The sequence below is a fragment of the Dromiciops gliroides genome, chromosome 5, assembly GCF_019393635.1.
Source record: "Dromiciops gliroides isolate mDroGli1 chromosome 5, mDroGli1.pri, whole genome shotgun sequence".
Classification (NCBI taxonomy): Eukaryota; Metazoa; Chordata; class Mammalia; order Microbiotheria; family Microbiotheriidae; genus Dromiciops; species Dromiciops gliroides.
The window spans coordinates 268,132,469-268,147,763 of record NC_057865.1 but is presented as its reverse complement, the minus strand read 5'-3'; positions in this window follow the sequence as shown (position 1 = coordinate 268,147,763).

Here is a 15,295-nt window from a genome sequence, read left to right as displayed (position 1 = left end):
AGGTCCAATAGTGACTTTCCTGGTCAACAGAGCAAGAGGAAGGTTCAGCACATACATTCCAAAGGTTGTTCAAGCTGAGAAGAAGAAAAATTTGGCTTTGAGGATTTGGGTCATTTTGACGCAAAGTCTTACTCTTTAGCCTCAACTACCTCCAGCATTTGAAAAATAAGAAAGAGTGCTGTATATGGAGTCAGGGTGATCTACTTGTTTGTGTGCCCTTGTACAAGTCACAGTAATCAGTCAGTCAATAACCATTTAAGAAGTATCCATTATGTGCCAGGCACTGTGCTAATTGCTTCCCTAAACCTCAATTTCCTCATTTTTTAGATGAAGGGATTAGACTAGATGGCTTCTAAACTTCCTTACGGTTCTAAACCTTTGACCTTGTGATTCCATAAATAATTTCAGGACCAAAGGCAGGCACTGAATATGATTATGGAAAAGGTCTCAAACAAACTCAGACTGTATGCTAATCAAGTTGAGCCATCTTGGCTTTCCCCCACTTCTGACCAGCTACCTTGCCACCTGGACCAAAGATCATGCCTTGGAGGCTTTAGCTCTTTCATCTCTGGATCAAATGCCCTGGGCCCTCCTCATTTGACTCATAATTTCAGGCAGGTCCCATCCATGCTTCAATTATTCTTTCTCCCCAGCCATTCTCTCACCATCACCCTTCAGCATCCCCTGTTCCTTGCCCTTCCCCCATTTCTGAAACCATTTAAGATGGTATAAAATGAGCAACATAGTTGTGCCTGCCTCAGAGGGTTTTATGTTGATAAATGGAAATAGAGTATATAAGTGCTATGAAAACTTTGCTATATAAATGTTAGTCATTAGACTATAAGGTCCCCAAGGGCAGGGGCTGTTGCTTACCTTTCTTTGTATCCCTAGTGTTTAGCATAGTGTGATAATCAGAGAGCTGCCAACCTGCTGAGAAGGATATTGCAGGGAAGCTCTACCATGAAAAGAAAGCATGTGACTTAGCATCCGGAAGTGACATTTTCTGGGGTTTGAAGGTCAGATTGATGTTAGGAAGTGATGTCTGCCACCTGTAGGTCCTGTCAATCAGTGTTACCAGCCAATTAGCTTGGAGCTCTGTGTGTGGTTGACCCTGTTTCCTGTTTCACAGGAGGCTTTTAGGAGAAGCCACAAGGAAGCGAGGTCTTTGCATTTCCAGACTTCGGCTTGGCAGCAGGGGAGGCAGAATTAGGGAGAGTAGACAGATCTCATACTTTATCCACATGTTTCTCTTTACTAACCCCTAATATACTTTAATAAATACTTAATATCCAAAGATTGGTGCTATACATTTCTAATTTAAGGTGACCACTCATTTGATTTTAGACATCACAGCTAGAATTTTAGACCTTACAATAGTGAATGGCACAGAATAGGTGCTTAATCAATATTTATTTTCTGGTTGATATAAGTGCCAGTCATTGTCATTTCTTTGCATTTTATTCTTCTGTTGAATTGTAAGGTTCATCTGGGTAAAGAGTGTCTTTTCTGACAGTCTTTTTCTCCCAGTATTTGGCACCATGATCTCCACACTGTACCAGCTTAATTAATGTGAATAAACAAATTAATAGATAAATATGAGACAAAGTTGGTTCATTATATTCATTAATTCATTCATTCATAAAACCAACATTTATTTAGGTTCTGCTATATGCAACTACCTAGCTGCCTCAAAGCACTGGTTGTGTGTGGAAGGGAAAGGAGAAGGAGATATGAAACCTAGATGAGAGAATTCCTGATCTCTAAATGTTTGCATTCTAGGAAAGAATTATTCTGCATTGCTGAATTGATGGATAGATGGATGGGTAGATGGATGGATGGAAAGATGGATGAACTTGTTTGTGACATTGGCTTTTGGTCTTGTGTATGCTCATGTTCTATGAATGTCTATAAACTGGAGTAATATTATGTTGTAGAAAGAGTGTTGGAACTGTATACTAGTGTCTCTGACATTAACCTACTATGTGACCTGGGGCACATGATTTAATTGCTTTGGGCCTCAGTTTCCTCTTCTGTTAAATCTAGCATTTGGATGTGATGATCTCTAAGGTTTTTTAAAATCAACTAACTATTGATTTTCTCCGCTTTGTCCTTTCTGTATCTTATTTGTACGTATATGGTTTCATGTTATATATACCTTATTAGACTGTGAGCTCCTTGAGGGAAGGGACTGTTTTTTTGTGTTTCTTTGTCACTCCAGCACCTAGTACACTGCCTGGTATATAGTTGGTACTTAATATGTGCTAATTGACTAATAATTCTATTCTATGATTTTTCCACAAAAAATTTTTAAGGGCACATTGGCATGGTAACATGTAAGCAGGGAAGAAGAGGTTATGAGTTTGTTCAAAGAAGGCATTTGTATCTAAATTGCACTCACTGACTTAAATGTTTACATTGGAAACTGAGAAATTGAGAGAGAGAGAGAGAGAGAGAGGAAAGAGAGGAAGGAGAAAGGAAGGAGGGAAAGCAGGAAGGAGGGAAAGAAGGAAGGAAGAAAAGAAATAGAAGAAGAAAAAGAAAGAAAAGGAAAATAGAGTCAGTCTGCTTATTTTTTTCCCCTGTAAGCTGCCAGACTACTAAGTGGTCAATGTGTCATTCATTTATAATGAGATTTTTTCAGTCCTTCTGAGGGGTGACTGGGTTCACATTCTTATGAATGGGCCACTTGGCTCAACCGCAAACATCACATCTGGTTTCTTGAGGAATTCCATCTTGACCACAGTCAAGCCCTACTGAGTATTCAGCAGTAATCCAGGGAGACTCTTATAAACCAGTCAACCAGCTTCAAAACAGGCCTGAGTGCAGCAAAGAATTCCACTGAGTGGGAGGTAGGTAGAGATGGAATGAAAGTTGTTGACTGGAAGACCATGGGCAAGGGGTGTGTGTGTGTGTGTGTGTGTGTGTGTGTGTGTGTGTGTGTGTGTGTGTGTGTGTGTATGTGTGTGTGAGAGACAGAGACAGAGAGACAGAAAGAGAGAGAGAGAGAGAGAGAGAGAGAGAGAGAGAGAGAGAGAGAGAGAGAGACTCATAGTGGTATAGGAGACCTGGATTTAAAGTCAGGAAATCACAAAATCATAGATTTAGCACTAGAACAAATGATTGGGTTCAGAACCCTCATTTTACAGATGAGAAAACTGATTCATAAAAAAGGTTAGATGACTTGTCTGCGGTCCCACAACTTGTAAATGTCTGAGACAGGATTTGAATTCAGGTCTTCCTGACTCCAGGTCCAGAGCCCTATCCAATATCACCTAGTCTGCTCAGAGACACTTGAGTTTGACATCCTGTTTCTGATACTTACTAGTTTCATGACCATGGGCCAGTCACTTTGTTGATGCTGTTACCTTATCTGTAAAATGGTGATGATAATAACCTCTGGCTCACAAGGTTCTTGTGAAGAAGAAATAAAATGAAGTTAAGACATAGATCTTTAAGTGATCTCTAGCTTCTCTTTGACGCATGCCATGTTGGCTTCCATATTAAATGTTATAATGAATGGATGAATTGGAAAGCATTGTGAAGTGCTCATTCTTGGCCAAATACTGAGCTGAACATTGGAGACATAAAAACAAAAGCAGAAACAGTCCCTTCCCTCAAGGAGCTTATATTCTGAAATGGAGGAACAACAGACACTGAATATGGGAGTTGTATTTTGGTTTGCAAAGTTCTAGAGATGGTGAGTGGAGCCATAGACTTGGAGAAGGAATTCTACCTTACCAGGATGTCTATTGTTCAATATTATTATTGTAGTTGCTCTTGTTTTTAATTGTTATTATTTTATCATTATTATACTATTATTAATATACTACTTATTATTTAAATAAAAAGTGATAGCTAAGAATCACTCAGGATAAAAAGACATGGATGAGTTGTGATCTGCAGGTATGAAAGGAGTACCTATGTGCATGAGGGAATGAAGCCATCCAAGATCAAATTATCAGCACTCTCTGGTTTTTTCTCACATTTAATATTAACTAACATTCTTTAGGTAGTAGATATTAATATTATAGAATTTTAGAGATGTAAGGACTCTGAAAGACAATCTAGTCTTATTTTCCCCCTAATGCCAGAATCCTTTCTATCATATCCTTGAAGAGTAATCTTGATTGAATACTTCCAAGAACAGAGAAATCACTACAAAGCAGGATGAAAGTTGTCTATATTTTCCTCCAGTTATCTTTAATATTTATTTTTTCTCAATTAGGATTCGTTGTTGTTGTTCCTAATACTCTTTAAAGAGAGTACTTTGTCACTTTACTTATTTTCACTTATTCTACTTTAAGGCAACTATTTCCACAGGATTTTGTCTTCATCTCCTCCCTTGCTTATTAATTCCTTTCCTTTCCTTTTATATAATTATCCAATTTTTCTCCTTCTCCCCCCCAGCCCCCATAGTTAGGTGGTGAAGTAAAATGCCATTTTCTCTAAACTTTTAAAAATTTCTTTTGTTTGTTAGGATTTTTTTCTCACTTTCAACCCCCTTTTCTCAAAAAGGATTTCTTTGCCTCATCCTCTTCACCAATTCTCTACATATTTTTCTTGATTCTAAAATCTAAATCTTTTATTCATGGTCTTTATACATAATTCTTCTTTAGTTTCATTTTCCTCATGGAATTAAAGCTTTAAAAGGCCTTATTTTTGAAATACCTCTTCTCAATCACCACTTTGTTATTACCTTGTAGGTCTTGCCCACTCTCCTCACCATACCCCTACTCTTTTTTGTGCATCACTTTTGGAAAAATCAAGTTCTGAAGGATAGAGGGAAGATAAAAAATTATTCCTCCATGGTAGAAATCTCCCTTTGTCCTTTATCTTGTGGTCTGATCCTGTTGTCCTTCTTCTTAATGATTTTTCCCCCTCATGCCCTCCCATCCTTCTAGATGCTAATTGCTCCCAGAAATTTTGATTCTCCTTTTCCTGAGGCAAGATGCTATCCATGAAGGCATAATGTACTCAGATTTAGTGGTTTGTCTGAGCATTAAATGTCTGAAGATTAAACATCCTTTAGCATCATCATCTCCAAAAAGAGGATGCATTTCTCTCCTCCCAACCCCCCATCCCTGCCCCTTGGTAAGTGGGAGCTCCTCCCACCACTGAATCAAGATTTTTATGTTTTCCTGTTTCCATACCTCCTTTTGTTACTTCACTCAATTTCCTTGCAGCAACCCCCACCCTTTTCCTGAGAAGCTACAGGAGTTAACTTCTTTTTATTATTTACTATTGCCTTGATTAAGATTCATTCCTCTCCTTTCCTGTTTTATAAACCCATCCGTTTTGCAACTTATTTCCATCCAAAACATTCACCTGTGTGGGGTGAGAAGTGAGGGGAGAGAGGGAGAAATTAAATCCATGTTGATTTGGGGTTGTTTCACTGTTGCCTTTTCTCTTAAAGGCCACTTTAATCTTTTTTTTTTTTTTTTTTTTGCGGGGCAATGGGGGTTAAGTGACTTGCCCAGGGTCACACAGCTAGTAAGTGTCAAGTGTCTGAGGCCGGATTTGAACTCAGGTACTCCTGAATCCAGGGCTGGTGCTTTATCCACTGCACCACCTAGCCGCCCCCACCACTTTAATCTTTATTCCCTGTCTACTTTTAGAAAGAAATTTATTAATGGTCCTTCCATTGTTATTTTGTTATTTGTTATTAAATAATTTAATATTTAACATTAATTACTATTTGATATAATTAATTAATTAAACTTATTTTAATAGATGCTTTTCTAAATTACAATAATATTAGTAGTAAATATTATTAGTATCTTAAAATTCTCTATAAATGCAGGCATTTATTTTGTTACTTGTGGTTTCCTTGATAACTATATTTATTTATCTTCTTGTTTGTCTGAGCTCTTTTTTTGTAGAAATGCTTCAAATTCCTTTTTATATCTCTGTCTCCTTTCCCTCTTTCTCTCTCTTCTTCTCTCTCTGTCTCTATCTCTCTATTCTGTTTGTCCCTATCTCTGTCTCTGTCTGGCTCTTTGTCTTCTTTCTCATCTATCTTTTTGCTAATGATTAATCTTAGGCTTATAAGGTATGTTATTTTGGCTTGGATCTTGAGCTCTCTTGCTTTTTGTAATACTTTGTTCCATTCCCTCCTGTAGTTTCTAGTAGATGCAGATTAGTCTTGTGTTACTCAAATATCCTTTTTAAAATATTTAAATGTCTTTTTATTAATTTGCTGGCAAAATTCATTGTCATTGTAATTGTAACCGCTATATGTTTTGTTTTTAATATAGTTTTTTTTATTTGATTTTTTATTCTCCCCTCACCCCACGTCCCAAGATTTGTGGTTTCTTTAGATTGACTTTGGGGGAAGGGGCATATTAGAAGGTTTGGGAAGTTTTCTTGTACTATTTCTTGCATATTTTTGATTGGTCATGTTCCTTTGGGAGACCTACATAATCTTTAAGTTGTCCCTACATATCCTTTGTGGAGATTAATATATGTTGCTTCTATCAAGATCATATGTTCCTTTAAAGTTACTAAATTTTGTTTATCTTCTTCCAGATTGTTCTTCAAACCAGTATATTGGTATTTCTGATTAGTTGTCCTCATTTTTACTTCTTTGGAGTGACTCAACATCATGGATCCAAGTTTTTATTTTTATTTTACTAATTATTTCTCTGGTTCAGACCCTAAATTCTACTATTCCCTTTTAATTTCTGCTTCCTATATTCTTCTTTCATTATTAATGCATTTTGGAGTAAACTGTTGTGATTCCATGCTCTTTTGGGAATACACAGGGTTCTTTGCCCCTTTAGGTATTGGTTTTGTTTCCTTTGTCTTGCAATATTTATATAGAATTATTTAAACTCATTTAAAAGTCTGGTGACCATATTCCCTTCTGTTATTAATAGCTTCTCTGTTGATTTATCTGCTTTTGCCCTGGGGTTTAAATTAAGTTTTCTTCTTTCTGACATCTTTGGTAATTCCTGTATCTTTTTCCTTATATTTCCCCATGATTTACTTTATGACTCCTTCCCTTCTGAGGGTGGATCCTCCAAGGTTTTGATTTCAAAGCTGTTTTAACCTCTTCTTTGTTGTGGAATTTATTTTTCACTTCCCCCAGTCCCTGACCCATGTGATTTTGAGGGAGGGATAAAACTTGTCTCAACTGGATGTCAGTACCTTTTCCTTTGAGCAGTCCCACACATATGTTGGCTCTCTGCCCCAGTTCTTTCTGTTCTTACATTTTATGGCTGAACACAGCTTCAGCATACTGTCTTCCAAGGCAGGGTATGCTTCCCCTTTGCTAGACCTCCCTCTCTTCTGCAAGGAAGGGTGGGCAGAGTGAAGATCTTCTGCTCCTTGCTGTAGGACAGCGGGGTGAACAGGGTCAAGTTGTGCTGGCAGAGATTGTACCACCCTCAAGGAAATTGCCAAGTGTATCCCTGGGCACAAACCAGTGGGTTGGGTTGGTTCACCCTGTAAGAGTGTGTAACTGGTGGGTGAGGGAGTAATGAGTAAGCACTTTAGGGATTAGCTTTCTCTGCCCTTAATTTATCAGATTGTTACCTTGTCAGCCCTCTTGGGATCTTACTTTACATCTTTCCTATTTGGGAGACTTTTGAAAGTTCTTGAGGAATGGAGAAACTGTTTAGGCTTACATACTGTTGGAGATGCAGAAGGTCATTTCAGAGGAAAGTCACTAGCAGTTAGGGAGTTAATGGGGGCTGGGTGGGAAGGGGGTAGGAGACTGGGAACGTACTCATAGAGAAGGTTGAGATTTCAGCTACATTTTGAAGTAAACCAAGGAAATAAGGAAACTAAGAGGCAGAAGGGAGGAGGAATCTTATTAGAAGTTTGGGGGTACAAGGTACAAAGACAGAATCAGGAGGGGTTTGTGTGTGTGTGTGTGTGTGTGTGTGTGTGTGTGTGTATGTGTGTGTGTGGTGTGCTGCTCAAATTCCACAAGACCAGGGACAATCTCTTATTTCATAGTATCATAAATGGTTCAAGACAGAAGAGATCTTAAACATTATCATGTTCAAATAACTCACTTTTACAAATTAGAAAATCACGGACCAGAAAAGTGCTTTGCCCATTATCACAGTTATTAAATTTTGAGCCTAGGGCACCAACTCCGTTTTTCTGATTTGAAATTCAGTGCTCTTTCCACTCTATCTGCTGCCTATTATATCTACCTCACCTTGTAAGTCTCCCACAGTATTTTTTTAAATAAATTATTTTATTTATTTTTTTCCTGTTACATGTAAAGATAGTTCTCAACTTTTGTTCATACAAGCTTTCCAATTTCAGATTTTTCTCCCTCCCTCCCCTCCCTCCCCCCTCACCTAGACAGCAGGTAATCTGATATAGGTTTTATATATATATATATATATATATGTGTGTGTGTGTGTGTGTGTGTGTGTGTGTGTATGCATATACATATATATATACATAATAACATTAAACATATTTCTGCATTAGTCATGTTATAAGAGAAAAATCAGAGCAATGAGGAAAAACTTCAAAATAGAAAAACAACAACAACAGCACCAAAAACAAAAGAAATAGTATGGTTCATTCAGCATCTATACTCCACAGTCCTTTTTTTTCCCCTGGATTTGGAGATCCTCTTCCATCATGAGTTCCCTGGAACTCTTCTGTACCAATGCATTGGTGAGAAGAATATAGTCCATCACAGTAGATCAACACTCAATGTTGATGATACTGTGTACAATGTTCTTCTGCTTCTGCTCATCTCAGTCAGCATCAGCCCACACAAGACCCTCCAGGTTTCTCTGAACTCCTCCTGCTCATCGTTTCTTACAGCACAGTAGTATTCCATTACATTCATATACTACAACTTGTCCAGCCATTCCCCAATTGATGGGCAGCCCCATAACTTCCAATTCCTTGCCACCACATAAAGAGCAGCTATAAATATTTTTGTACATGTGGGTCCTTTTCCCCTTTCCATGGGAAAAAGAACTAATAGTGGTATTGCTGGGTCAAAGGGTATGCACAGCTTTATAGCCCTTTGGGCATAATTCCAAATTGCTCTCCAGAATGGTTGGATCGGTTCACAGCTTCACCAACAAGGCATGACTGTTCCAATTTTTCCACAGATTCTCCAACATTTATTATTTTCCTTTTTTGTCATTTTAGCCAATCTTATAGGTGTCAGGTGGTACCTCAGAGTTGTTTTAATTTGCATCTCTCTAATCATTAGAGATTTAGAGCATTTTTTCATATGGGAATAGATAGCTTTGGTTTCTTCATCAGAAAAGTGTCTTTTCATATCCTTTGACCATTTCTCAATTGGGGAGTGACTTGGATCCTTATAAATTTGATTTAGTTCCCTATATATTTTAGAAATGAGGCCTTTATCAGAAGTACTGGCCATAAAAATTGTTTCCCAGCTTTCTGCTTCCCTCCTAATTTTGGATGCATTGCTTCTGTTTGTACAAATTTTTTTTAATTTTATGTAATCAAAATCATCCATTTTGCATTTTATAATATACTCTATCTCTTGTTTGGTCATAAACTGTTTTCCTTTCCAAAGATCTGAAAGGTAGACTATTCCTTTCTCTCCTAATTTACCTATGGCATCACCTCTTATGTCTAAATCATGTATCCATTTTGACCTTATTTTAGTATAAGGTGTAAGATGTTGGTCTATGCCTAATTTCTGCCATACTATCTTCCAGTTTTCCTAGCAGTTTTTGTCAAATACTGAGTTCCTATCCCAGAAGCTGGAGTCTTTGGGTTTATCAAACACTGCATTACTAGTGTCATTTACTACTGTGTTTCCTTTGCCTAGCCTATTCCATTGATCCTCCACTCTATTTCTTAGCCAGTACCAGACAGTTTTGATGACTGCCACTTTATAGTAAAGCTCCAGGTTTGGTACCACTAACCCACCTTCCTGTGCATTTTTTTTCAGATATTCTTGATTTTTTGTTTTTCCAGATGAATTTTGTTATTATTTTTTCTAGCTCTATAAAATAATTTTTAGGTAGTCCGATTGGTATGACACTTAATAAGTAAATTAATTTAGGTAGAATTGTCATTTTTACTATATTAGCTCTGCCTATCCATGAGCAATTGATATCTTTCCAATTATTTAGGTCTGATTTGATTTGTGTGAAGAGTGTTTGGTAATTGTTTTCATAGAGTTCCTGGGTTTGTCTTGGCAAGTAGACTCCCAAGTATTTTATATTATCTACCATTACTTTAAATGAAATTTCTCTTTCTATCTCTTGCTGCTGGACTTTGTTGGTCATGTATAGAAATGCTGATGATTTATGTGGATTTATTTTATATCCTGCTACTTTGCTAAAGTTGTTAATTGTTTCAAGTAATTTTTGAGTTGATTCTCTAGGATTCTTTAAGTATACCATCATATCATCTGCAAAGAATGATAGTTTTATTTCCTCCTTGCCTATTCTAATCCCACAGTATTTTTTTAAAAATATATTGAATTGCATAGAATCAAATTGTGTACATATCCCTTTCTTCCTAAACCACCCCCACCAACTCTCCATATCATATTTCTTCCCCATTTTTAAATAGACCATATTGAATTCTTCTTGTACTTTCTTAAACAATTTGTCCCTAAGGTATATAAAATTATGGGGAAAAAAGACACAAAAACTCTCCCACACCTTTAAGCAAGAGAAAGACTCAAGACTATAATACTCTCCATCTTATGCGGTTCTACTGAGATCATTGCTAATAGTCTGGAAATCAAATACACTTGAATGATACAAATGAAACAGTCTATATGCTTCATCAAAAACAAACTATTTCTATATGCAGATGGAGTAGACGTTTTCTTTTCTCCCTACCTCCTCTTTAAATCATAATGCACTAATAGAAAACTAGGAGGCATAAATGAAAAAGTGGAGATCCAATAATTATAAAAAAAATTAAGCTCCAGAAGGCACCTGGTTTGCTTCCCATAATATGGACTTCATTAAATTCATACAGACAGATGAATATTGATTCTTTGATTTGATAGCTCTTTAGGAAGAAAACTATCTTATTTTACTTATTTTTCCACTAAACCTTCAAAATGATCTTCCTAAAACACAGGTCTAAACAAGTCACACACACCAACACCCCCTCCAAGTCTCAACATTTAATCAATCAGTGTCTCCCTGTTGCCTCTGGAATCAAATATAAAAGTATCTGTTGTTTTTTGTTTGTTTGGTTGGTTGGGTTTTTTTGTGGGGGGCAGTGAGGGTTAAGTGACTTGCCCAGGGCCACACAGCTAGTAAGTGTCAAGTGTCTCAGGCCAGATTTGAACTCAGGTCCTCCTGAATCCAGGGCCAGTGCTTTAATCCACTGTGCCACCTAGCTGCCCTCAAATTATCTGTTTTTAACAGCCTTCTATAACCTTACCTCCCCAGTATTCTTACAGCTTACAACCTCCATATACTGTGTGCTCCAGTTACACTGGTCTCCTTGCTGTTCCTTGAACAAAACACTCCCTCTCCTTCCTCTGGGAATTTTCTCTTGTTGCCCCCACTCCTCCTATCTCCCTCTTTGTATTATCTTGCTTTTCTCCCTGGCTTCCTTCAAATCCCATCTAATATCCCATCTTCTACAAGAAGACCTCCCCCCCTCCCTTCTTGACACCCTTCCTGACTCCCTCTGTTGATTATCTCCAATTTATCCTGTCTATTTCCCATTTATATGCAGTCATTTTTAGGTTATCTATTCCATTAGACTGTGGATTTTTTGAGCATAGGGACTATCTTTTACCTTTCTATTTATCTTCAGTGCTTAGCATAGTACCTGGTGCATTCGTTGTTGTTGTTGTTTAGTCACATCCAACTCTTTGTGACTACATGGACCATAATAGATACTTAACAAATAATTCTTGACTGACTAGCTAATTGATTTGAGGGGGGAGGGTAAAATAGTTTAGATAGAAAGACATGGATAGATAAATTGATAGATAGACAGATAGATGAACATAGATAAAGATAGAGAAATGGACAGAAATAGACAAAGATAGATTGATATAAACAAATATATTAGATAGACAAAAGGACACAGATAAATAAAATTAGAGATAGATGGATAGATAGATGGACAGAGATAGAGAAAGATAGATAAATGGACAGAAATAGACAAAGATAGATTGATGTAAACAAATAGATTAGACAGAGAAAAGGATACAGATAAATAGGAATAGAGATAGATGGATAGATAGATAGATAGATAGATAGATAGATAGATAGATAGAGGTATATATAGAGATAGAGAGATGGAGGTATATAGAGAGATAGAGCCATGGGTAGAGATAGATAGATAGATAGATAGATAGATAGATAGATAGATAGATAGATAGATAGATAGATAGATAGATAGATAGATAGATGATAGAATGCTACTATTACTGCTGCTACCTCTACTACTAGTTAGCACAACAGTACAAAACTCAGATTTTTTTTTTACACTGATGTTAGTCTATAGTCAGCCATTGAACCATGCTGAATTGTGTTGTTTTTTAGTTTTCTTTTAATTTGCACTACCTGAGACCTCTGGTGACAGCTAGTGGAAAGAGCTCAAGTCCAGTCTCAAACACTTAGTAGCTGTGTGATCCTAGGTAAGTCATTTAAGCTCTGCCTCTTTCAATTTCTTCTTTTGTAAAAATGAGGACAATAACACCCACATCTCAGGGTTGTTGTGAGCATAAAAATGAGATAATATTTGTAAAATATTTTACAAACTTTTGTAAAAATCTTTTACAAAGATAATAACAATAACTGTTTCACTCAGCTTTGCTTACTTAATTTAACATGAGTTCACATAATACTTTTAAGAGTTTTACTGAACTCTGCGTGGTGGTCATTTCATAGAATCCTAAATTTAGAGCAAGAAGAGACCTCAGAGAAGCCATCAAGTTGAGCCTCTTCTGTTTACAAATTAGGAAACTGAGGCCAAGAGAGATAAAGCATCTTGCCCATGGTCATACAGCAATAGGTAGCTATGGTGGAATTTCAATCCAAGTCTTCCTGACTGCAAATCCAGGGCCCTATCCAGTACATGGACGTGTCTAACCCCACATGTCACCTACAACACTCCTGAGTGTCACCAGAACAAGATTAAAATCTAATTGAGAAGTGGTAGCCAAGAATTGGACATCAAAGGGATGCCCATCCATTGGGGAATGGCTAAACAAGCTGTTGTATATTGTGGTGATGGAATATTATTGTGCTATAAGAAATGACAAGCGGGACAACTTCAGAAAGACCTGGAAAGACTTATATGAACTGATCTATAGTGAAATAGGCAGAACCAAGAGAACATTGTGCACAATGACAGCAATATTGTTTGATGAAGAACTGTGAATGACTTAACTATTCTCAGCAACACAATGATCCAAGACAATCCCAGAGGACTAATGAAGCATGCTCTCCACCTCCAAAGAAAGAACTGAGATTGACTGAACACAAGCTAGAGCATGCTATTCTTCACTTTCTTCCATTTTCTTAATTCAAGTTTTCTTACACAAAATGACTAATATGGAAATGTTTTACATAACTGCACACATATAACCTATATCTGATTGCTTAGCACCTCTGGGAGGGGGGAGGGGAAAGAAGGAAGGGAGGAAGGATAGAATTTGGAACTCAAAACTTTAAATAAAAATGTCTTTTTATCAAAAAATATCTAATGGGAAATATTTAACAAATTAAATAAATTATAAAAATGCAATAAAACATAAATTATTATCTATCAAAACTAATTCAAGAGGGCAGTTAGGTGGCACAGTGGATAAAGCACCGGCTGGACATTCAGAAGGACCTGAGTTCAAATCCGGCCTCAGACACTTGACACTTACTAGCTGTGTGACCCTGGACAAGTCACTTAACTCTCATTGCCCCGCAAAAAAAACAAACAAAAAAACAAACAAACAAACAAAAACCTAAGTCAACATGCAGCCCCAGGGATCATTATGTATAGTTTAGTATTCCCTGTTTGAGTAGGAAACCATTGTACTATGCACCACGCCACCCTTATGGGAGCATTTCATAAAATATCGTGATATTCTGTGATGTACATGACAATTTGTTCTGTGATTCTTGAGATGATGGGTATCCACTTTGTTTCCAAATTTTTGCTAACACAAAAATGCTGCTATAAATATTTTGCTATTAATAAGATCTTTCCCTTTGATTAATTAATTTCAGGACTTTGAGAAGAGTGAATGAGCACTGTAGACTGTATTTATGTATCAAACTCCATACCTCTCGTTATTGTGTCTGAAAATTATTTGATAAACATTGGTTACAAGGCCAGTTCCCCAAATAAGATAGCCATAGATTGACTTATCATTCTATCTGTGGATTGACTGGACCAATGAAATCAATAGTTTGGTTCACTGATCCCCCTTGCCAGGACAGTAGGCATTGATGATTTATCTAATTCAATCTGATCTGACAAGCACTTATTAAATTCCTAAAGCAAGCAATGCACTGGGGATAGAGATACCAAAAAACAATAAATGAACAAAATAAAATAAAACAAATACAACCACCACCCAAAAACCACAGCCCCCTGCCTCAAGAAAATTACATTCTAAGAGGGTTATTCAATTGAATTAAACCAGTACCTATATGTAAAGTGCTGATTGTGCTAGGGACAAAATGCCAAAAAGAAAAAAAAATCCTTGCCCTCAAAGAGCTTACATTCTAGGAAAGGAAGTCAATTCAATTTAATTCAACTTAACTCAGTCAGCATTTTAAAATACTTACTATATCCAAAGCACTGTGTTCAGGACCCAAAGCTAAAATGAAAAACTTTCTGCCTCGAAGGTATTTATATTCCACTAGGTGTGGGGTGGGAGGTATTAATACAGATATCATATAGATAGACATGGATATGGATGCGGATGTGAGTGTGGGTGTGGTTGTGCATATGGATATGGATATGAGTTATATAGATAGATAGATAGATAGAGAGAGAGAGAGAGAGAGAGAGAGAGAGAGAGAGAGAGAGAGAGAGAGAGAGAAAACATAGATAAGTATAATAGTCTATGAAAGAGTTCAAACTACCCATAGGCTCTTCTCAGGAGAAGTTGTACCTGAGGTGAGCTTTGAAGAAAGAAAAAAAAGACTTAAAAGGTCAAGATAAGGAAGGAAGGTAACACAAATGCAGATAAATAAAGAAGTAATATCTTGAGAAGGGAGAGAACTGACATCTAAATTCATCTTGGTGGCTAGTCCCATGAAATCCAACTGCCTGCAGGAACTAAGCTGGAATCTGCCACCTGAAAGGACGCTCTCTCAGCATCTTCCCTAGTTCCTTTCCAATGCTT